Source organism: Enhydra lutris, unplaced genomic scaffold (genome assembly GCF_002288905.1).
Source record: "Enhydra lutris kenyoni isolate GAN:26980312 unplaced genomic scaffold, ASM228890v2 scaffoldscaffold3, whole genome shotgun sequence".
NCBI classification, from domain to species: Eukaryota; Metazoa; Chordata; class Mammalia; order Carnivora; family Mustelidae; genus Enhydra; species Enhydra lutris.
In genome coordinates, this window is record NW_019154087.1 from 43,673,651 (window position 1) to 43,697,186 (window position 23,536).

The 23,536-nt window shown below is 37.8% G+C and overlaps 1 protein-coding gene across 1 annotated transcript in view; it reads left to right on the forward strand.

Annotated features, from left to right (window-relative positions):
* The first annotated feature begins 10,931 nt into the window (after nucleotides 1-10,931).
* The window catches only part of LOC111154820 (WD repeat and FYVE domain containing 3), a 243,510-nt gene continuing 230,905 nt past the window's right edge, over nucleotides 10,932-23,536 (forward strand). Inside the window, exon 1 of the mRNA XM_022514747.1 lies at nucleotides 10,932-10,975. The gene's annotated coding sequence lies outside the window, so the exon portion shown is untranslated. The remainder of the gene's footprint in view (nucleotides 10,976-23,536) is intronic.

Below are 23,536 nucleotides of genomic sequence, written 5' to 3' on the forward strand. Positions count from 1 at the left end.
AATTGAATTTAAATGAAAAAAAAATTCTCAATAGAGATTAGAACTTCAGGAAAAGCAAATATTTGTGGGTCCTGAAGCATGTAGGATTGTAAGACCATAAATAAGAAAGATATAATTATGGTTATAAAATTAGGTACAAAAGTTAACATTTGCTATGGACCTTGGGTGATAATGATATGTCACTGTAGGTTCATAAGTTGTAACAAAGGTACCATTTGATGGGGGGGATGTCGATAATGGGAGAGGCTATGCGTGAGTGGGGGCAGAAATTATAAGAGAAATCTCAATAGCTTCTATTCCATTGTGTTGTAACCTAAATTTGCTCTAAAAAAATAATAAAGTCTAAAAAAATAACTATATCTTTTGAAGAGAGAAGTTAATTTTGATGAAATCCAGTTTGTCAGTGTTTCCTTTTATGGTTTGTGCTTTGTATCTTATCAGAGAATTCTTCCTAACCCAAAGTCAATCTTATTTTGTACTGTTTTCTTCTAGAAGTTTTATTGTTTAGGCTTTACATTTACGTTTACGATTTATTTGAGTTAAATTTTATGTATGTTCTGATGTATGGGCTGATTGAGATTCTTTTGTTTTGCTTTGGTTTTTACATGTGAATGTCCATTTTTTTCTAGCACCATTTGGTGAAACTGAATTCCTTGACATCTTTGTCAAAAATCAGTTGACTGTGTACGTGTGTGTCTGTTGCTGAAATCTCTCTTCTTTTCCATTGAGCGAGGTGTCTACGTGTCACCAGTACCACACTGTCTTGATTACTATAGCTTTAGAGTGAGTCTTGAAATCAGGTAATATGAATACTCTTTTTTGTTTGCTTGTTTTGAAATTGTTTTGGCTATTTTAGTTTCTTTGCTTTTTTTGTGTAAATTTGAGAATCATCCTGTCAGTTTCCAAAAAAAAAAAAAATACTAGAATTTTGATTGGGATTGCATTAAATCTGTAGATAAATTTGGAGAGAAGTGACCACTATGTTGAGTCTCTAAATCCATGAACATAGTATATTGGTCATCTTTGATTTGTGTCATCAATGTTTTGCAGTTTTCAGAATACAAATCTTGCACATAGTTTGTTAGATTTATCCCTAAGCATTTCATGTTTCTTGGATGCTATTATAAATGGCAATATGTATATATGTAATTTTCACTTGTTTCATTGTTGGTATGTGGAAACATGATGGATCTTTGTATATTGAATTTTGTATGCGACAACGTTGTTAAATTCCCTTATTAAACCTAGTAGGGTTTTTTGTAGATTCTTTGGGATTTTATATATAGACAGTCATGTTGCTTGAAATAAAGACAGTTTCATAGCTTCCTTTGTAATGCATGCTTTTTTATTTTTTATGCCTTATAGCACTGGCTAGGACTTCCAATATAAAGTTAAAGACAAAAAGCAGTTTTTCACCATTAAATGTGATACTAACTGTATTTGTTTTGAGGATGCCAGTTATCAGGTTAGATTGAATTCTGTTCCTAGCTTACTAAGAGTTTTTAAAATCCTGAATGGATGCTGTATTTGTTAAATGCTTTTTTAAATATTGATATTATCATATGGTTTTTATTTTTTATTCAGTTGATAGCAGTGAATTATATTTTCTTCTTGAAGATTTATTTGAGAGAGAGCATGAGAGTACACACTCAAGAGAGCAAGAGTGGGGAGGGGGCAGAGGGAGAGAGAGGGTCTTTTTTTTTTTAAGATTTTATTTATTTATTTGACAGATCACAAGTAGGCAGGGAGACAGGCAAAGGGAAGAGGAAGCAGGCTCCCCGAGGAGCAGAGAGCTCGATGTGGGGCTCAATCCCAGGACCCTGGGATCATGACCTGAGCCCAGGCAGAGGTTAAAGGCAGAGGCTTTAACCCAGTGAGTCACCCAGGCGCCCCTCTTGAACTCTTTCTGCTGGAGTTTATTTTTGTAGTGAAAAGAACAAAGCAACTCTGGGTCATTTTTAGGTGTATTATGCTTTGAGTAAATGTTTTCAGGTTGTTGGAGCCAGGACCTGGGGAAGGAAGGGCCTACAAATACGGAATGGGGAAATGCAGAAATGAATCCTGTGAGGATGGATTGGAATTGAAGGTATTAATATGAATTCATTATTTTTGAAACTAGTATATGTATATGTACTTGTGCCTACATGTACATCTGTATATACATGTATGGACATGTATGTGCACATGTATTTGCATATGTGTATATTTGTGCACATGTATATCCTGGTAGCTCTGCCCAACAAAAAGGCTTAGAAGAAAAGAGCAGCGAGAACACTTAATTGCCAAATCTTGATCTTTAAAACTATTACCAGCACAAAGGAACCAGAGATCCTCAGAAAAATTGGCTGATTTCAGGCCCGGGCAGGGTATATGCCAAGTGAACCTGTATCATTTTCCTTTTTGGTGGACTGGACAATGTGAAAGAAAATATTTTTGGAAAAAAAATGGGAGCGTTTCATAAGAACCCTGTTGGGTTTCCTACAGGTCCAATCTAGATTAATTTAATTGTCAAATAAATATGATAATAAATTATGAATCTGTCAAAGTAATTCATTATTCATAGTAATAAACTGATAAATGAATAGCTAAGGGAGGTCTCTTGCTTACATTAGAATTCTGAGTTCTAGAATTGGCAGATTGTCAATTTGCAGATTATAGTAAAGATAAGACAGGACAAGAAACGTAACAAATTGGGGGAGATATGGATGAGGAGAAGTTTATTTCCACAATATTAAAATGTCTCCCCACAGATGACCTTTTATTTTCGAGGTATAAAATTGAGATTATACATTGGTGACAACAACAACATGGGGCAGGTGGATACCATGCGATTCCAGATATGACATCCTCAGGGGACAGGGCATATCATCGTCTGTGTAGTAGCCTGGCCAAAACTGCATAACCCGAATCTAATCATGAAGAAACATTAGACAGACTCAGACTGAGGAGCATTCTACTTAATAAAAAGGGGAGGGAGCTGTATCCTTCCAAAAAAATCAATGTCATAAAAGACAAAGGATGTAGAAATGTTCCATTTTTTTTTTAAGATTTTATTTATTTATTTGACAGAGATTACAAATAGGTGGAGAGGCAGGCAGAGAAGGGAGGAAGCAGGCTCCCTGCTGAGCAGAGAGCCCAATGCAGGGCTGGATCCCAGGACCCTGGGATCATGACCTGAGCCAAAGGCAGAGGCTTTAACCCGCTGAGCCACCCAGGTGCCCCGAAATGTTCCATTTTAAAGGAGGCTAAAGAGAATTACTACCTGCCCCTAGATTGGATCCTATACTGGATGGGAGAGGGGAATACTATAAAAGGACATTATTGGACCAGTTAAAAAAAAAATTGGGGATGTGGATACTAGAGTATATAATAACATTGTAATACTGTTCAAATTACTGAAGACAATGTACTATGGTTATAAAAGAGAATATTTCTATTCTTAGGAAATGCACATTGAGTCAGTGGAGCAAAGGGTCATGGTGTATATAATTTATTCTCAGTTGGTTTAGAGAAACAAGTAGTGTGTGTCTGTGTGAATGGAAAGAAGGTGCAAGAGAGCACATGAGCACAGATGATAAAACAAAGAGAATAACATTAACAGTTGGTGACTTTAGATATAATGGTGGTTTTCTTATATTTGCAGCTTTTCTGTAAGTCTGAAACTATTTTCAAACCAAATATTTAAAACATTTTAAAATATCTGCCCTTTATTTTTAGAGTTTCTTTATTTATAAAGAGCATGGTTCTTTGTCTGGAACCAGTTTGGAATGAACATTTTTATAATATTTTCCTGTGTGTTGGTGTTGTGTCTCTGCAAGCCAGCCATTGTTGAATATGACAGCAGTCCATGGAAAATAAATGTCACTGTGTAGACAGTCTAAAAAGTTTGGGGAGGGAAACTATTTACTATAATGATTCCTTTAAATTTCTAGAAGTATTAGTTGCAAAGTCTTCAGAGTTGTTTTCACTTAACTGTTGGAAAATTAGAATGGTAATTTTATATAAAAAAATCTAACTGTTGCACCCTGATTAAATTTTCTTGTTTTGTAAACTCAGAAAGATTGTAAATTTTAGCCTAAGAGTGTAGTTGTTTGTTCATTCAAAAAATGTTGGGGCACCTGGGTGGCTCAGTGGGTTAAAGCCTCTGCCTTCGGCTCAGGTCATGATTCCAGGGTTCTGGGATCAAGCTCTGCATCGGGCTCTCTGCTCAGCGGGGAGCCTGCTTCCTCCTCTCTCTCTGCCTGCCTCTCTGCCTACTCTGTCAGTCAAATAAATAAATAAAATCTTAAAAAAAAAAAAAAGTTAACTGAATACCTCCCATGAGCCATAACCCTTTCTAGGCATTGAAGATATAGCACCAAACCAAACAAAGCTCTTGCCCTGTGGATTTTATGTTTTTGTGGGAGGATATGCAAACAGGAATAGAAGTGAGATAAATGTATGTTATTAACACTGAAGAAAAATAAACCAGAGAGATGGATTAGGGAGGGATCTTAAGTAGAGTAGCCAGGGAAGACTTAGCCCAGGAGACATTTGGGCAGAGATCACAAGATAGTGCAGGAGTGAGGCATGCAGAGATAATCATCTGGAAAAAGCCTCTAAGGCAGAGAATAGCAAATGTTAAGGCTCTGAGATAGGAGTATGCGTAGCATGAATAAGGAATAGCAAAGAGGTCAGTGGGAAAAGAGGTCAGAGGTAATGGGGCCAAATTATGTAGGTTCTTATACAGTGTTTTAAAGATTTTGGCATTTTCTCTGCAGTGAGAAGCCATTAGGAGATTTTGGGCACAGAAGTTACATTATATGAATTATGTAAGATTATCAGGATCACTCTGACTGCTTTGATGAGAAGAGACTGAAGTAGGGCATGGGTAGAAATTGTGAGGCCAGTTACTAAACTATGGAAAAAATCCAAGAGAGATTATAGTTACTCTGGTCAGGGTCTTTAGATGATGAGAAGTGGTCAGATTCTGGATGCATTTTGTAGACAGAGTCAGTACAGTTTGATAATAGGATGGAGAGAGGTAAGAACTTTAGTGATGAGTGTGAAGAGGAGAAACAAGCAGCGGAGGTGAGGAGTGGCCAGTGAGATAGGATGAAACCAGGGGAAACCAGAGAGTCTTTGTTTTGGAAACCAGGTAAAGAAGGTATATCAGGGCTTGGTGAGTCATGCCAGTTGCTGCGGATAGATCAAGTAAGTTGAGAACTGACTGGCCTTTGGATTTAACAATAGGTAGGTAATCAGTGGCCTTCAAGTTCAATGGCATATTAGGAAGCAAAAGTCTAACTGGAATGTGTTCAATTTGAATTGAAGAATCTTGAAGACAGAGGGTGCGGACAACTCTTTTGTGACCTTTTGCGAAAAGGCAATCAGAAAAATTGGCATAACCTAGAGCGGTGTTTGTTTCAAAAGGTTTGTTATTATTGTTTGTTTTCTAATGATTGGAAGTATATGCATGTACTAATGGTTTGCTCTTTCTGGAGGAGGAAACTAGGAAGTTGATGATATGGGAGAGAAGTGGGCCTTCAAAGGTAGGGACATGATATCTAGTATCAAAATGGAGGAGCTAGATAGACTTTGATCCAGAAAGTTCAAGCATAGTAGAAGAAGTGAGTAAGTGTGGTTCCGGAAGTTCTTTTCTGATTGTTCACGTAGGAATCAAGGCCAGCATGTAGAGTGATTCAGATGTTATGTGCCTTTTGATTTTTTTTTTTTTTCCTGTATGATGTGGTTTATCAGGTGATCCACCAGGAGTCCTGAGAAGGTATAGGAGGGCTATAGCCTTGCTTGATAAAACTTTTTTCAGACATTCAGCTTTTTGTTACTCTTTAGTCTGTCTGATTTGTAGAACACTTGAGAACAGATTCCTAAAACCCTTCTGGGGCTATCTCGGAATTTTTTTTTCCTTACTGATATTCAAGCCAAGGAGTATGATTTTAAGATCCTTAGAATTTTCATGTTAGATATAAGAGAATAAACTTAAAGACATATTTAGGCCAAGGAGGTGTTGGGACCCCCAAAATTGAGTACCCCAATAATGGGTCCGTGATTAAAGGAGCGAGACTGATAAAAAGCAAAGGTCAAGCAAAGCTTTCTTTCGCGCCAAGCATCAGGAATCAGACCCACCGTCAAACAGACTGGTCGGGGCCGCCCCTACAGAGAGGACGACCCCTCTCTGCTTTCCAGACTAACTTTTATAGAGCAAAGGCCATGTGGTTGGGCCTGGCCACACACAGGCCAAAGAGATTGTAACACATGCAGGAAACTCCACAGTGATGCTAGGCGACCAATTGAATTACAATTTACCCTAGTAGGCATTTGAACCAGCTTATCACCTAGTTCAGAATTGGCGCCCAAAATGTGCCCAAAGGGCGGGGCCCATACTCCTTGGTAGCTAGGAGACAGTATGCGCCCCCACTGACTGAATACCTCCATCTGGTCTGACCCACCCTTGTATTTGGACTTTGTTACCTGGGACTGGTTTCCCGCACTTGCTTTTAAATAAGTTCCCCTGGGGTGGGGGGGCAAGGTCAATTTAAGCTTTACAGCAAAATGGCAGTTCAACCGGGGTGGGGCTGCTCTGGCTGAATAGGCCCTTACAGAGGTACAGCTAATTGTCTAGCCAAGTTTGGAATCAGGATCTCTGTTATCTTCTAATTTATAAATTTAATTTTGAAATTCAGTTTTTATACCTATGTGCATATTCATACATTCAAACTCACCCCTTTGATAAATAACTGACTTATTCTAAATCGGAGGCAGTCAAAGCAGGAAATAAAAATATGTAAAACGTCAGAGTCAAAATGAGAACTCTGTCTAAAGTGTGACTTAAATTGTGTTTTGTATAAAGCTGCTGCTTGAGTTTATATTGCATATTGCAATTAGAGTGCATTGAAATCATGTCAATGCATTTGTCCTCGGCTGATTTTATATTAAAATAAAGGATTGTAGGGGTACCTGGGTGGCTCAGTCGTTAAAGCATCTGCCTTCGGCTTGGGTCATGATTCTGGGTCGTGATCCCCGAGGTCCTGGGATCCAGCCCCGCATTTGGCTCCGTGCTAGCAGGAAGCCTGCTTCTCCCTCTCTCACTCTCCCTGCTTGTGTTCCCTCTCTGGCTGTCACTCTTTCTCTGTCACATAAATAAAATCTTTAAAAAAAAAAAAAAAAAAAAGGGATTGTAAAACAGGATTATGTAATATTCTAGATTTCTGGTATTTTAAGACATCTGTAGATTGCATTAATATACAAAAACATTTGGTCCTGTAGTTCGCTGTTACCCATTCTGTCTGGCCTCCTACTGTTCTGTTTCTTCTTCTTTTTTTTTTTTTTTTTTAAAGATTTTATTTATTTATTTGACAGACAGAGATCACAAGTAGGCAGAGAGGCAGGCAGAGAGAGAGGAGGAAGCAGCCTCCCCGCGGAGCAGAAAGCCGGATGCGGGGCTTGATCCCAGGACCCTGGGATCATGACCTGAGCTGAAGGCAGAGGCTTTAACTCACTGAACCACCCAGGCGCCCCTGTTTCTGCTTCTTTATCTCAACACTTGCCTGTACCTAGTAGTTCAAAATGGGTAAAACCAAATAATCATCCAAAATACTAAAATTTCTATGAAACAATAAGTGGGAACAAACAGTTGAGAGGAAGTGGCAAAATATGTGAATAGGCATTTCATAAAAGAGGAAACATGAGTTAGCCAATAAATCTGAAGAAATGTTCAGTATCTTTAATCAACAGGAAAAAGCAAAGTTTGACCACAATTCGATGCCATTTTATAACCTCAAGTTAAGTTAGCATTACTAAATATTGGATGTGGTTCAATAAAACAGGCAGTTCACTATGAATGGGTAGTTGCTGATGGGACTATAAGTTGGGGAAAATAAAAATTGGCATCATCATGAAAAATTGAATGTATGCATATTTCTCAACTCCTGGGCACAAACATAAGAGAAACTTTGGCACATGGAGCATAGGACATGTGTATGAGAACTTTTATAACAGAAATGCTTATAATAGAAAAAAAAAACCTGGGGGTAAAATAAGATACTAGTGTAAGGAAAATGGATAATTATGATATATTTATCATATCTGCGTATATATATCTGCATATATCATATATATGCAGAATTATTTTTCAGTGAAAAGGTATGAACTACAACTAATGCAACAACATGGATGAATTTTTAAAACATAATATTGAATGAAAAAGTCAAACCCGAGAAGATGGGAGCTGTTTAATATCCTTTCCACAGAATTCAAAAGCAAATAAAATGAAACACTATGTTGTTGAGGGATATGTATGTATGTGATAAAAAATATTTAAGATTTTATTTATTTATTTGAGAGAGAGCAAGCAGGAGAGCATATGCACAAACAGGGGAAGCAGCAGGCGGAGGGAGGAGCAGACTCTCCACTGAGCAAGGAGCTGATTGGGACTTGATCCCAGGATTTTGGGATCATGCCTTGAGCTAAGGCAGCCACTTAACCGACTGAGCCACCCAGGTGTCCCTGTGATAACCTTTTTTTTTTTTTTTTTTTTAAATTTTGTTGATGTGAGAGAGAGGGAGTGCCCGTGGGGAGGGGCAGAAAGGGCAGGAGAAAGAATCTGAAGCCAACTGAGCACATAGCCAGGTGCAGGGCCTGATTCCCCTACTATAAGAACATGACCAGAGCCAAAGCCAAGAGCCACCCAGCCACCCGCGGCAACACCGTGATACACTTTTTAAAAAACCAAGTAATAATAAACAGAGGACTGCATAGCAGTTACTATAGGCAAAAGGGATGAGAGAGGTGGGGCATGGGAGGGGCAAGCAAGTCAGGAAAACGTGACCAGTAAATTCTATTTAGGTCCTTGAGTTGGGTGGTAGGTATCTGGGTGTTCACTCTTTTTCTTTGAATTTAAAACATTTTATAAGTGACTGTTGTATGTAACAAGAAGTTAAAATATAGGGAAGCCATATTCTGAAGTCACACATTAGGAGACATGTCATCTCTTTTGCTTATTCCCTTAAGAGCCACTTGAATTCTTTTTTTTTTTTTTAAGATTTTATTTTATTTATTTGACAGAGAGAGAGAGATCACAAGTAGGCAGAGAGGCAGGCAGAGAGAGGGGGAAGCAGGCTCCCCGATGAGCGGAGAGCCCGATGCGGGGCTTGATTCCAGGACCCTGGGATCATGACCCGAGCCGAAGGCAGAGGCTTTAACCCACTGAGCCACCCAGGCGCCCCAAGAGCCACTTGAATTCTTAACGTCACTCAGTCTTTCACTAGAGGTATCTTGTTTTAAAGTGTTTTATCTGATTAAGCCTGTGTCTGCCATCTGTCAGATCACTTAGTAGCAACTTGTTGGGTGAATAACCGCCTGAATGATTTGGGATAATAATTCAGGATTTTTCTTTAAAACTACCTAAGAGGTACATTTTGAAAAATACTTTTCCTTCCATCTCCAGATAGACCATAAAACTAGGTTATTGTTTTGTAGGCTTTTGAATGATAATTAACTGTATATTTCAAGGAAGTATTTCTTTTCCCTTTTTTTTTTTTTTTTTTTTTTTAAAGTAAAACTCTTGGGGGCACCTGGGTGGATCAGTTGGTTAAGTGTCTGCCTTTGGCTCAGGTCATGATCCTGGTGTCCTGGGGTTGAGTACTGCATCCTGCTCAGTGGGGAGTCTGCTTTTCCCCTTCCTTTCCACTGGTGCTCTCGCTCACTATCTCGGTCTCTCTCAAATAAATAAATAAAATATTTCAAAAAATAAAGTAGAACTCTCTTTTAACTATTTTTTAAAAGTAATCTTTACACCCATTATGGGGCTTGAACTCAACCCGATATCAAAAGTCACATGCTCTACTAACTGAGCCAACCAGGTGCCCTTTGAAGGCAATATTTCTGATTATGTTTTAACTGTTAATAGCATGATCAGAGAGATTAACAAATACATGACAAAAACAAATAATTGATCAGAAAAACAGAATGTTGCTAAAAGAGGAAGCTGTTTTCAGGTATATTGTTTTAGAGTTAGAAGGCTTATGGGAATTATTCCAGGCTCCTCCTTTTTGAATAAAGGCACTTTGGGACCAAGGAAGTAATTGATTAAGATCATAGAACTTGTTGAGTACAGAGTTAGGAAAGACCAGAACCTAGATCTCATATTCATATACTGGTGTTTTCATATTGAAATATTGAATGGTAAATAAAATAAACATTGTTTTCAAGACTTTTTTCTTTTTAAGTAATCTCTATACCCATGATGGGGCTTGAACTCACAACTCTGAGATCAAATGTTGCATGCTCTGCTGATGGACCATCCACGTGTCCCAAATAAAACAAACATTTAAATATCCTGTATAAGGCATGCTAAGTAACTCAAAGTTGGGTTATAACCATTAAGTGAGGAAGCATTGTTTTCTGATTTTAATTTAAAACAAATGACATTTACCTTTAGATACTTGACAAATATACCTAGAAAACTAATATGAATTTTTTGCTTTTTTTGCTCATATTTGGTTTCCCAAACAGAGACAGTGTGATCTGTGTTATACAAATGAATACTGGACTGGAAATGGGAAGAATTAGATTCTGAACCTGGCTCTGCCACTAAGTAACTTGAGTTGTCATTGATTCTTTGCATAACTTTTCCTGGTCTCGGTAAAGCGAGGAAGCCGAACCAGATGGTTTATAGAGACCAAATTTAAATGACTCGATATTTTTTATGGATTTTAGATAGCAGATTTTATCTGTCTTAAATAAATCATTGTCATGTGTTCCGCTGTTAAACTGTTGCCAACAAATGAGAAGACAAAGAAGGAATCAGTAGAAAATGAATGACTTATTATGCCAAAACATACTCTGAAAGTAAACTCGGTGTTCTTTTTCCTTTCATCACAGGTATAATATTTCTCCACGTCTGCTTCAGGAAGAAAGTGCCTGCCACTCCTATTGTTTCTACGCAGGTTCATGCCAGCCCAGAACGGAGAATCAGGTCAGTTTTATGATTGTTTTATCTGTCAAACAAGGAGCCAGGAGCAAGAATCGTCATAGTCTTTCTCACATCATTGCACTGTAGCAAGACCACTGAACTCTGACTCAGGAGAGCTGGGTGTCAGTCCTTCTTTACCACTAATGGCTGGGTAAGCTTAGGCACATCTGCTTTCCTGAATGGCTTTTAGTTTTCTGCACCAAAAAAAGGGATATGTTAGAACAAATAATCTTCAGTTTCAATGTTGGCTTTAAAACATTATTATTTTTATTGTAGGTACCTACATAGAATAAAATCATGGTGTTTAGAACATTTTTTTTTTTTTTCTTTTCTGGAAAAATCTAGCTGTAAGCGTAGGCTTTGGAACTGTTAATTCTATTCTGTTGTAATTCCTATGAATGACTAGTTTAAGTGGTGAGCTATGTTGTGAGGCACTTGAGAGTACCACTGCTTTAGTTTTAGTATTTTACTTGGCTTTATTGTTACTAAAAAGCTTTTTACATGAGGTTGTTAGTCCTTCAGTAATATTCTTCAGTTTTAGAGAGGGTACCTGTTTGACCATGTTAGTTCTCTATTGATTGCACTTGATGCAATTCAAATAGCTTAAGCAAAAATGGGGAGTTATCAGATGTTTGGGTGTATATCCCAGGGGACACCAGAAGATCCAGGGACAGGCAAATGCAGCAAAGATGTACAAGAAGAACCCAGGAACCAAATGCAGTCAGGTTTTCCTCATGCTGTCAGTGAGTGCCTCTCCTGTGTGTCTGTCTCACTGTCTTTGGAGAACTGGCTTTCTTCATTTTCCCTTCTTCGTCCTGGGAAACAAGTTGTCACCACTTCCCTCACTCTTTGTCCTGTAGTTCAGACTCCAAAGAAAGGCTGATGCTTAATTTCCCAAAACAGACTGATTCTTCCCCCTCCTCCCAGTGTTCAGTTTCCTTTAATGACCCCCATCTCCCTGAAGGGCAGGTATAGGCAGCTAGGCGATGGCAAAAGATGTTCACTTGAAGATCTTGCCCTGATTGTAGGTTTTGCCCACATGCTGGAAGGCCCTCTCCCAGGAAAAGTACTCTGGAACCATTGCCTGGGTCTTAGACTCTTGATTCTTAAGTAGGGTACCCCAGAATATGTTGTACCTTGGTCATTTTAAAACTTGGCAGTGACTTTCTTGACATCTTTGTTTCAAATCCTGTTCTCTGAAAAAGGATCTGATTTATTCCTCCTAAAATGCAGATGACTCATAATAGAGTGTTACCCCTTCCAGGTGTATTTATATTGTAATTGGGATCAAACATTAACCTAAAGTTGTATTTCCCAAACTGTGTAGAAGTGAAATCTTGACTTCCAATATATAACAATGATTAACATAGTTGAGAGAAAAGCATCAGGGATTGAAAGGCAGTGTTTTAGGGTTTAGGGAGTGGGAGAAAAGGAGGAACCGTGTTTGTGTAGTCAGAGAAGGGCGGATAGATACTCATATAAATAGTTCTAAGGTAGCCACATTATAAAATTGAATATAGCAAATAGAAGAAAAGCTTTTCTACTTTCTGAAAAAAAGATTTGAAGGTAAGAGAAGGGACCATTAGGTTTAATCTAAGCTCAGCTACTATGATTTTGCTTAAATTCTGTATCCCCTGTGTACCTCAGTTTACTAAATCCAGGCCACTCACCAATTGTGTGACCTTAACTTCTAGACATCAGTTTCTTCATCCTAAAATTGGAATTGATGATGTTGATACCTCAAGTTTCTTGTGTGAAATTACTGTATGTTAAGTGTCCTAAACTGCTCCTACCACATCAGTATCCTCAATTTTTGAAATGAGTAGATTAGATTATATGATTGCTGAAGTCCCAGCTGACTTTAAAAAAAAACTCTGTGGTCTAAGATTTTTCTGATACTGTTAATGTCTTTTTTCAGAATTAAGACTTGGAAGCTTTGGCCATCCACTTGAGCTCTGCATAAAGGCTAATTTTGGTACTGCCAATAAAAGTTACTTTGAATCAAGTATATATATTAGTTCTCTCTGGCTATATGTATTAATTTGTTAGAGCTGCTGTAACAAATTACTACTAACTGGGTGGCTTAAACAGAAACTTATTTTTAGTCTTATGGTCTGGAAGCCAAGAATCTGAAATCAAGGTGGCAGCAGGAATGGTTCCTTCTGAGGTCCTTGAGGGAAGGCTCTATTCCAGGCCTCTTTCCTTTCTCTGTCACTTTATATCATCATCCTTCTCTGTGTGTCTTTCTCTGTGTCCAAATTTCCCCTTTTTATAAGGATACCAGTTCATGTTGGATTAGGGCCCATCCTAATGACCTCAGTTTAACTTGATTACCTCTGTAAAACCTGTCTCCAAAAAAGGTCACATTCTGAAGTACTGGGGATGAGGACTTCAACATATGAATTTTCAGAGGGACACATTTCAACCCATAGCACTACATAGCAAATTACACCAAAACTTCATGATTTAGGACAACAAATGTTATGTTACAGCTTTTGTCGGTCAAGAATCTAAGCTGACTCCTCTGGTTCAGGGTCCCTCACAGAGCTGCATTCAACATGTCCACAGGGCTGTGGTTTCATCTGAGGGCTCTGGGGAAGGATCTGTCTCTAGTTCACTCATGTGATTGTTGGGCTGAGGGCCCCAGTTCCTCATATTGGCTGTTTGCCAATAGCCTACATTAGTTCCTTTATAAAGGTTCCATATGAACCTTTGGTTTGTAATGTAATCATGGAAGTGGTAACCCATTATTCCCTTTTCTCTTCATTGAGAGTGAGTCACTGCAGCCCTTGGGTGGCTCAGTTAGTTAAGCCTCTGACTCTTGGTTTTGGCCCAGGTCATGATCTCTGGGTCATGGAATCAAGCCCTATGTCATGTTCTGTGCTCAGCACAGATTTTGCTTTGTCCCTCTCCCTATTCTCCTCCCGCTGCCTCCATGTGCTCTTTCTCAAATAAATAAATAAAATCTTTAAAAAAAATTCTTAAAAAAAAAAAAAAGGTGAGTCATTAGGTCCAGCCCACACTCAGGAGAGAGGATTATACAAGGCTGTGTATACTAAGAGGTGGGGTCATTGGGAACCATCTCTGAAGCTCCCTACAATAGTACATAAAAATGAGGGAAGAAGAAAATATGCTAGGTGGAAAAATACATAAGTTATTTGATATTATTCAGAAAGCTTAAGTCTTCAACTTTTTTTTTTTTTTTTTTTTAAGTAATCTCTACTCCCGTTATGGGGCTCGAACTCATGACTCCCAAGATCAATAGTCACATGCTCCACTAACTGAGCCAGCTAGGCATGCCTAGTCTTCAACTGTAAACAGAAGTTTAATACTCGTATGCCATGTGACTTTGTAAGAAGAAAGTACCTCCTTACTCTTACAAAAAAAAAAAGAAGAAACGTAACTTTTATCTTCAATTTCCCTTTTCTTTTTTTTTTTAAAGCAAAGTGGTGTTTATTTTGTTTCAGTTCATTAAATCAGTTATTTTTTGGTCCTTTGTAGAAATCCTCACACAGTACCTGACTTTTCACTTTGCTCAGTTGTTAAACTGTTATTTCTCATAAAATATCCAAAGGCCAAATCTTATTTCTCTAAAAAGATTGAAGAATAAGAGGTCATTAGTAAGATTACTTTAATTTTATCAGCTTTACTAGAGTGGCTTTTTACAACTAAGTTACATTTTAAATTGGTAGAAGTTGTCAGACATTTGTGAGGATATTTAATACACCAAACTGGGAAATTACAGTCATAATTACTTCTACAGAATGTAGTGGCCCAGTCATGCCTGCACTGTCTACCAGCTAGTGGTTCTTAATATTTACATTTATGGGGGCATACTTGGAAAATATGCTTATGGGTTCATTTTTGTAATCTTTGTTTTGGAAGGCAGTATGGTATATTATTTTTAATCCACACTAGGTTTGGAAGTTTAAGTCATTTCATGCTGTACAAAAGTAAAATGAGTATGAATTCAATAGAATTTTTATGTGATATCTTTTTTACTTGTTAGCGGAGTGTGATTTAACAGAGACCATACAGAATTTTAAATTGAAGACTTTCTTTTGATACGTACAGTGGATTGGGAAATGCATTCTTATTTTTGAGCAAATGGTAATATTTTTTTCTTAGGAAGAAAGCTCTGCTGCATTGATTATGACAGAGAGGAAGTTTTATTTATTTATTTTTAAAGATTTTATTCAAGAGAGAAAGAGAGCACGCACTAGAGAGCGTGGGGCAGGGAAGAGGCAGAAGTAGTCTCCACACAAAGCAGGAACCTTGACGTGGGGCTCGATCCTGCAACCTGGGATCATGATCTGAGCTGAAGGCAGATGCTTAACCCACTGAACCACCCAGGCGCGCTGAGATAGAGAGGAAGTTTTAAACTTACGCTCTTAGGTTTCTTTGTTAACAGGATATTAAACTGCGAGTTTTGTGTATAATTTGTCTTCTTTTTATTATGAAAATTTCTGGGAGTAGATTTATGACTAGATTTGGGACTTCAGACTCTCTGAAGAAAATAGTGTTGAGTATTTTATGGCTTAAAAAAATATCACCCAGAAATGAAAGTTTATATAGAATGCATTCTATCTAGAAAGATATATTGAAAGAGTTTAAAAAGTTCAAGAAATGGTACTCAATACAGTATGAAAAGTACAGGTATATTTAATGTGAAGCTTTTAAACTACAAAGTTTTTTAAAGTTTTTATTTATTTTTTATTTTTTTATTTTATTTTATTTTATTTTTTTAATTTTATTTATTATTTGACAGAGAGAGATCACAAGTAGACAGAGAGGCAGGCAGAGAGAGAGAGAGAGAGAGGGAAGCAGGCTCCCTGCTGAGCAGAGAGCCCGATGCGGGACTCGATCCCAGGACCCTGAGATCATGACCTGAGCCGAAGGCAGCGGCTTAACCCACTGAGCCACCCAGGCGCCCATTTATTTATTTTTTAAAAGATTTTATTTATTTACTTGACAGACGGAGAACACAGAGAAGCAGGCAGAGAGAGAGGAGGAAGCAGGCTCCCCGCCGAGCAGAGAGCCCGATCCCAGGACCCTGGGATCATGACCTGAGCCGAAGGCAGAGGCTCTAACCCACTGAGCCACCCAGGCGCCCCTTAAAAGTTTTTATAATTGAAAAAAAATACAAGTTGAAAAGAAAAATAGCACTAATTAGGGTGTTGGGATTTTAAGTTTTAATTCAGTTCTCTTCTATTTCAAGAAATGATACCTAAAGTTTGGGACTTAAAAGTATAAATCTTTTTTTTTTTTTAAAGATTTTATTTATTTATTTGACAGAGAGACAGATCACAAGTAGGCAGAGAGGCAGGCAGAGAGAGAGAGAGAGGGAAGCAGGTTCCCTGCTGAGCAGAGAGCCTGATGCGGGACTCGATCCCAGGACCCTGGGATCATGACCTGAGCCGAAGGCAGAGGTTTTAACCCACTGAGCCACTCAGGGGCCCCTATAAATCATTTTCATCACACTTTATCCCCTTTTGTGATCCCCCCTGCCAGCAGACTTTTGGTTATTGACTAGATCTAGAGGTTTCTCTGACTTTGTCTTTGAGTTATTTTTGACCCTAAGTATCCCTTATTTGGCTCTTGTTTTGAGGACAAATTGTGTATTGATCTTCATTGATAGTATGATTTTAAAAAATTGTATAAAGTTTAAAAGCAGGGATGAGTGAAAACTGCAATGTAATGTATGTTTTGGTTAAGGTACCAAACTTAGCCGTATTTCTAAGTTTAGATCATGGTGTCGTTGCTTGTATCTCTTTGCCCTCGTATATATATTTCTTAATTTCTCTTATTTCCTCATCTATAAACTGGGTTTATTAATAGTATTTAATAGAAGTATCATAAGGGTTAAAGGAGGATATGCTTGCAAAGTCCTCAACAGTATACCTAGCACATTGTAAATAAAAGCTAAATTTATGTTAGCTGCATTCATTGTTGCAAGCAATGGCCTTAAGTCACTTTTACCTCTGAATTTTTGAATGTTAAAATATAAATAGAATGATGTCCTGCTAATGATAGTGTATAGCACTTAATGTTAGTTGATTACACAACTTATTAGCAAGCCTATTGTCTTTATTTTTGATAAGTAGAATAGAGTTTGCATAAAAGGATATGGGTTTAGAGCCACTGCTAAAATTATTGATTTAGGAAGGGGAAGAAGGGAATGGAGGAAATAAGTATGCTGTTTTTGCTGTAGGTCTGAGGAGCTGTTATGGCGTTACATATCTCTAACACAGGGAGGTCAACTTTTCTTTTCTTTCTTTCTTTCTTTTTTTTTTTTTTTTTTTTTTTTTTTTTTTTTTTTTTTTTTTTTTAAGATTTTGTTTATTTATTTGTCAGGGAGAGAGAGAATGAGCACAGGGAGACAGAGTGGTAGGCAGAGGCCGAAGGAGAAGCAGGCTCCCTGCTGAGCAAGGAGCCGGATATGGGACTTGATCCCAGGACACTGGGACCATGACCCGAGCCGAAGGCAGCCGCTCAACCAACTGAGCCACCCAGGCGTCCCAACTTTTCATTTTTGTTTTCTTTTTAGACTCTTACTGCTAGCCGCCCCCTTCTGTTTTTTGTTCTGTTTTGTCCTGGGAGGAGGGAGTGGGAGAAGGCATCCCTATACCCTTCACAGTCTTGTGAAGGATGTGTCTTCTTACCTGTGATTGGATTGCCCCTTGTCTCAGTTTTCTGAAGACCTTTACTACAGGCTGCCGTTTGGTGTATTAACCTGCTTGTGAGATGACTGTCACCACTTGGGAGCATCCTAAGAGAGCTAAACTCCTTCTCCTTGTAGAGGAAGGATCTATGCTTAAGTTAAGGGAAATGTGGAATTTCGGAGGAAATCTCCTGTCTCCTGTTCACATACGTTTTGCTCCTAATCTGGTGAGAGGTCAACTTTACCTTGCCTAAGCACTTTTTTTTTTTTTGGTGCTTTATGTAAATGAAAAGTAAGAAGGCCTCCGTTCTTCTTAAGAGTTTGTAATTTGGAAGTTTTGTACAACAAATGGTATAGAAAGAGGACAGGAAATGAGAGGAAATCTAAAGCATAATCTCTCAAGCTGCTTTAATGTCTTCCTTTTGTGTGGTGATAGAGAAACCTCAAAGAGCCTAGCCTAGGAGCGTCTGGGGGGACTCAGTCAGTTAAGCATCTCCCTTTGGCTCAGGTCATGATCTCAGGGTCCTGGGGTCCAGCCCCGTTGGGCTCCCTGATCAGTGGGGAGTCTATTTCTCTTCCCCTCTGTCCCCCACTCTTACCACTTGTGCATGCCCGTGCTATCTCTCAAATAATTAAATAAAATCTTAAAAAAAAAAAAAAGAGGCTCCTGAGTGGCTCAGTTGGTTAAATGACTACCTTCGGCTCAGGTCATCATCCCAGGGTCCTGGGATGGAGCCCCACATCTTGCTGCTTCTTCCTCTCCCTCTCCCCCTGCTTGTGCTCCCTCTCTCGGTGTCTCTGTCAAATACATAATAAATAAAATCTTTAAAAAAAAAGCCTAGTCTAGAATCATATTTGGAAAGTAAAGATTCAGTATTTTTTGATGGAATGAAGGATTGTTGTGAATATGTTCGTATGCTGTAGTAGAATGTGAGTTAAAGAATGATTTATTTTTTCCTTTTTTAATATAGTTTTAGATTTATAGCATAATTGAGCAGATAGTACATTTTACATAGACTCACCCTACCCCTACCCCCCAACCCCTCTACACCTTGCACAGTTTCTTCTGTTATTTTTTTTAATGTACATAGAATGTATTATTTGTTTTAGGGGTACAGGTCTGTGAATCATCAGTCTTACACAACTCACAGCACTCACCATATCACATACCCTCCCCAGTGTCCCTCCCACTCCCTTCCCTTCCAGCGACCCTCAGTATGTTTTGTGAGATTAAGAGTCTCTTATGGTTTGTCTCCCTCTCTGGTTTTGTCTTGTTTCATTTTTCCGTCCCTTCCCTTATGATCCTCTGTCTTGTTTCTCAAACTCCACATACTAGTGAGATCATATGATAATGTCTTTCTCTGATTGACTTATTTTGCTTAGCATAATACCCTTTAGTTCCATCCACGTTATTGCAAATGGCAAGGTTTCATGTGGGTTTGTTTGATGGCTGCATAGTATTCCATTATATATATATATACATATATATGTATATGTATATATATATATATACACACACACCATATCTTCTTTATCCATTCATCTGTTGATGGTCATCTAGGCTCTTTCCATTGTTTGGCTATTGTGGACATTGCTGCCATAAACATTGGGGTGCACGTGCCCCTTCAGATCACTACATTTGTATCTTTAGGGTAAATGCCCAGTAGTGTGATTGCTGGGTCATAGGGTAGCTCTATTTGCAGCTTTTTGAGGAACCTCCATGCTGTTTTCCAGAGTGGCTGCACCAGCTTGCATTCCCACCAACGTGTAGGAGGGTTCCCCTTTAAAGAATGATTTCAAAACATAAAGGGAAGTAAGGACACATTCTTTCTAATTTTTTTTTTTTTTTGCCTTTTTACTTTAAAAAAAATGTTATTTTGGATCTTTAAAAATTAGGCTATCTTGGTTTTTTCCACCTTCAAAGAATTGATAAAATTTATAATGGTCGCCCTCTTTCCCTTCCTCCTTTACTCCTTTCCTTCCTGGTTTCTGTTGACATAATTTTTGACCTTTCAGTTTGGTTCTTCTTTTTTGGCCTTATTGAGCATCCTGTAGGAAGCAAATCACATTATCTTGCGTTCATGATGGAAGAGTTGTTTTTCTCATTACAATATCTCTAGCTCTTTCTTCATTATGTAATGGCCTAGTCCAAAAAATGTTTCAAAAAGCTCCATAAGAATGAATTTTTGAGTTATCTCAGAGCAAATCATGGTTAAAAACTTAAACTTTTTGAGATCAGAGCTAAGACTTGGTTGTTTAAAAATCTTTTAAAATTTAAAAAAAAAATCTTTAAAAATATTTTTACCTTCCTCCAGCAACAGATCATCCTGATGCTTAGCTATATCTAAGTGGGCATTCAGGAATAAGGGCTTCTTTTCATGGTCAGTGGTTGCTGAAGGAAAGCTTTTACAAAATATTATGAGAAGGCAATCTGTTCCCCATGAGAGGATACTTCTTGGTTTATTGGTGCAGAGTCTATATGATAGAAATTAATTTTTTATGTGGGTTTATCTTTATCTCCCCTGTTTTTTTGGGATCAGTTTTATGTTTTTCATGTCTTATGTCTGCTTTCAAGGAATTCACTTATATAATATCATAGATAAATGAAATCCACCCTTTTCCTTTGAATAATATTTAGTGATAATATTAATTGTGGTGTACATTTACTATTTCCTAGATTTTTCATATATTACATCATTTATTCTTCATAACAATCTCGTGAGATTAATTCTATTATTATACTAATTTTTATGCTGTTAGAAAAGCAGGCATAAGAAGTAACTTGCCCACAGTTTCAGAATTAGGTAATGTTAGAGCCACAATGGAACCTAGGAGTCTAGCTCTAGGGCTCAAGCATTCACCTGCTCTGCTATCCTGCCTATCTTATACATGAGGAATGATATCATTTACTTCTTTTCCCTAAAAGAATGTGAAGTGTTTGTACTATATCTGAATTTATAGTTGAAGATAGTAGCCTGTGAACATTCTTTATATTAAATATGGGCTTCAAATATTTAATTATATTGTTGTGAAAAGTAAGAAAATATCTACTAATAAATACTTGAAGCAGAATGATTTGTTCTGTCTTCTCTGTTGACCCCTGTATAAGGTTAACATTTTATTTTGGGGAAGAATCTGTTGATTTGAAAGTAATTGAATCCCAGATTTTGCTATATTCCAATTGTATTTTTGATCTTTAGTTTTTTCTTTTAACTCATTTATTTCCTTTGAAAGTTCTGTACCCACACAGATGTCCTTAACCTTTTCCTTTTTTTTTTTAAAGACAATAATTTTGCAAACAATTATCCTGGTACTAAATATTGTACAATTCAAGTACAGGAAGTACAGAACTGAGTGTTTTTATACTCATTCTCCATTTCTTTTTCTGCACTTGCTTATATTGTTTTTGTTTCTCTCGACCAAATGCTTTTCTTTGCTTTTTTAATTAGTGTACAGTGGTCAGTTGTAGGTGTTAAGTTCAGCTAGCTCTTGGCCCCCATAGCTAATTTTCACAGCTACCACATTTTTTTTTTAAAAGATTTTGTTTATTTATTTGTCAGAGAGAGAGAGCGAGAGCAAGCACAGGCAGACAGAGTGGCAGGCAGAGGCAGAGGGAGAAGCAGGCTCCCTGCCGAGCAAGGAGCCCGATGTGGGACTCGATCCCAGGACGCTGGGATCATGACCGGAGCCGAAGGCAGCTGCTTAATCAACTGAGCCACCCAGGCGTCCCCAGCTACCACATTTAAATTCTAACTTGCTAGGAGAGAAAATCCATTTGTTTCATGTTAGGAAGGATGTCCATCACTGTTCAGTCAGCTATTGCTGGAAAGACCCTGTTATGCATTTATAAGAGAATTGGCTTTTCAGTGAATGGGGCAGGGCAAATTCTCTTAAGAAGGGCTTATGTGGGAGCACCACAGAGGCTCAATCGGTTAAGCGTCCGACTCTTGATTTCAGCTCAGGTCTGATCCCAGGGTTATGGGATCGAGCCTGTCAGGTGCTCAGCTTAGAGTCTGCTTGAGATTCTCTCTGTCGCCCTTTCCATCTGCCCCAAACCGCACTCGTGCTTGTACTCACTCTCTCTCTAAAATAAATAAATAGAATCTTAAAAAAAAAAAAAAAAAAAAAAAAAAAAAAGAAGGGCTAGTGTAGGAAGAAATCTCTTTAGTATAATAACTAAAGCAAACTATTACTCATGAGAAAATTTTTGAGGTTTTAATATATTTTAAGTTTATTGAATTGAATTAGCTCTTTGCTTTTTCTTATCTGTGTAAGTATTGGGATTTTGTGGCAGTCTTATTTTCTATGGTTCATAGTTGATGAGTCTGGGATACAGTTGAAGTCTAACTTAATAGTGGAAAATGGTCTGTGAATTAAATGAATGAATATATCAGCCATATCTTATTTTGAAGAAGTATTTTGAAGAAGCATAGGTCCTAAAAATGTCTTTTTTAAAGTTTTATTATTTAAGTAATCTCTGTACCCAGTGTGGGGCTCAAACTCAAAACTCTGAGACCAAGAGTCACATGCTCTTCTGACTGAGCCAGCTAGGCACCCTAGGGCCTAAAAATATTTAAGCAGTATCCTCTGTGGTGTATATTTTAGAAAAAAAAAAAGAAAAAAGAAAAGTGTGGTGGTGTCAGCCATCTTTTTTACTTTAGGTTTATTGTACTCTTTTCTGCATGATTTACCACAGAGTTAGGCCTCTGAGAGTAGTAGGGCCTTTTAAGAATAAAAAAGTATCACAGCATTAGCAGAAAGGAGAACGTATATGAGGTGTGTACAAATAATTCACAGATAATGGAAATACACTTTGCTCCATGACCTTTTGTGTGTCTTGATATAAGATGTTCTAATGCAGACTGTAAACTACAGGGTTTAAGGAAAGATTTGTGCAGTATAACCACAAATTTTCATATTTGGTAACATGGGAAAAATTAATGGCTTTATGTTTAAAGTATTGGTGATGTAAAATAAATTTGTTTATATAGGAAAAAGAAAGAGTTATCCTTTTGTGTATTTACAACCTGACCAGAGTGGTAACCCATTTTAAGATTTATCAGTTAGCATTTTGTAGAACAATGGGAGGTTTCATATTTTTGCTCTTTCAAAAATACGAGAAATCTAGAAACCATTGGAGACTGCTCAATGGTTTTATACCTCTCCTTTTATTTTTTTAAAAGTATTTATTTTAGAGAGAAAGAGAGGGTGTGTGTGCATGAGTGGGGGGAGGGATAGAAGGGGAGGGAGAGGGAGAGAGAGAATTCCAAGCAGACTTCCCGCTGAGTGCAGAGCCCTGACTTAAACCAAAGTTTGCATTTTGAAAATTTTAAACATCCAGAAAAGTTTAGTGAAAATACAGTGTATATCCAAATACTTTTCAACCTTGTGTCAATAATTACCAGTGTTTTGCCACATACATTCCTATTGTGTTTATATACATTTCAGGGAGGAGAGTGGCATTGCTGAACCATTTGAAAGTAATTTCAGCCATCATAATACTTAACCCAAAAATGATTCAGCACGCACCTCCTAGAAATAAGGGCATTTCTCTACATGACCTTTATACTGTTATCATAGGAAACAAAATAACAGTAATTTAATAAACTGTCATGTTATTTTTATTTTTATTATTTTTTTTAAAGATGTTATTTATTTGACAGAGAGAGATCACAAGTAGGCAGAGAGAGAGGAAGAGAAGCAGAGGCTCCCCGCCAAGCAGAGAGCCCGACGCGGGGCTCCATCCCAGAACCCTGGGACCATGACCCCAGCTGAAGGCAGAGGCTTTTAACCCACTGAGCCACCCAGGCGCCCCTATTTTTATTTTTTTAAAGATTTTATTTATTTATTTGACAGAGAGAGACACAGCGAGAGAGGAAACACAAGCAGGGGGAGTGGGAAAG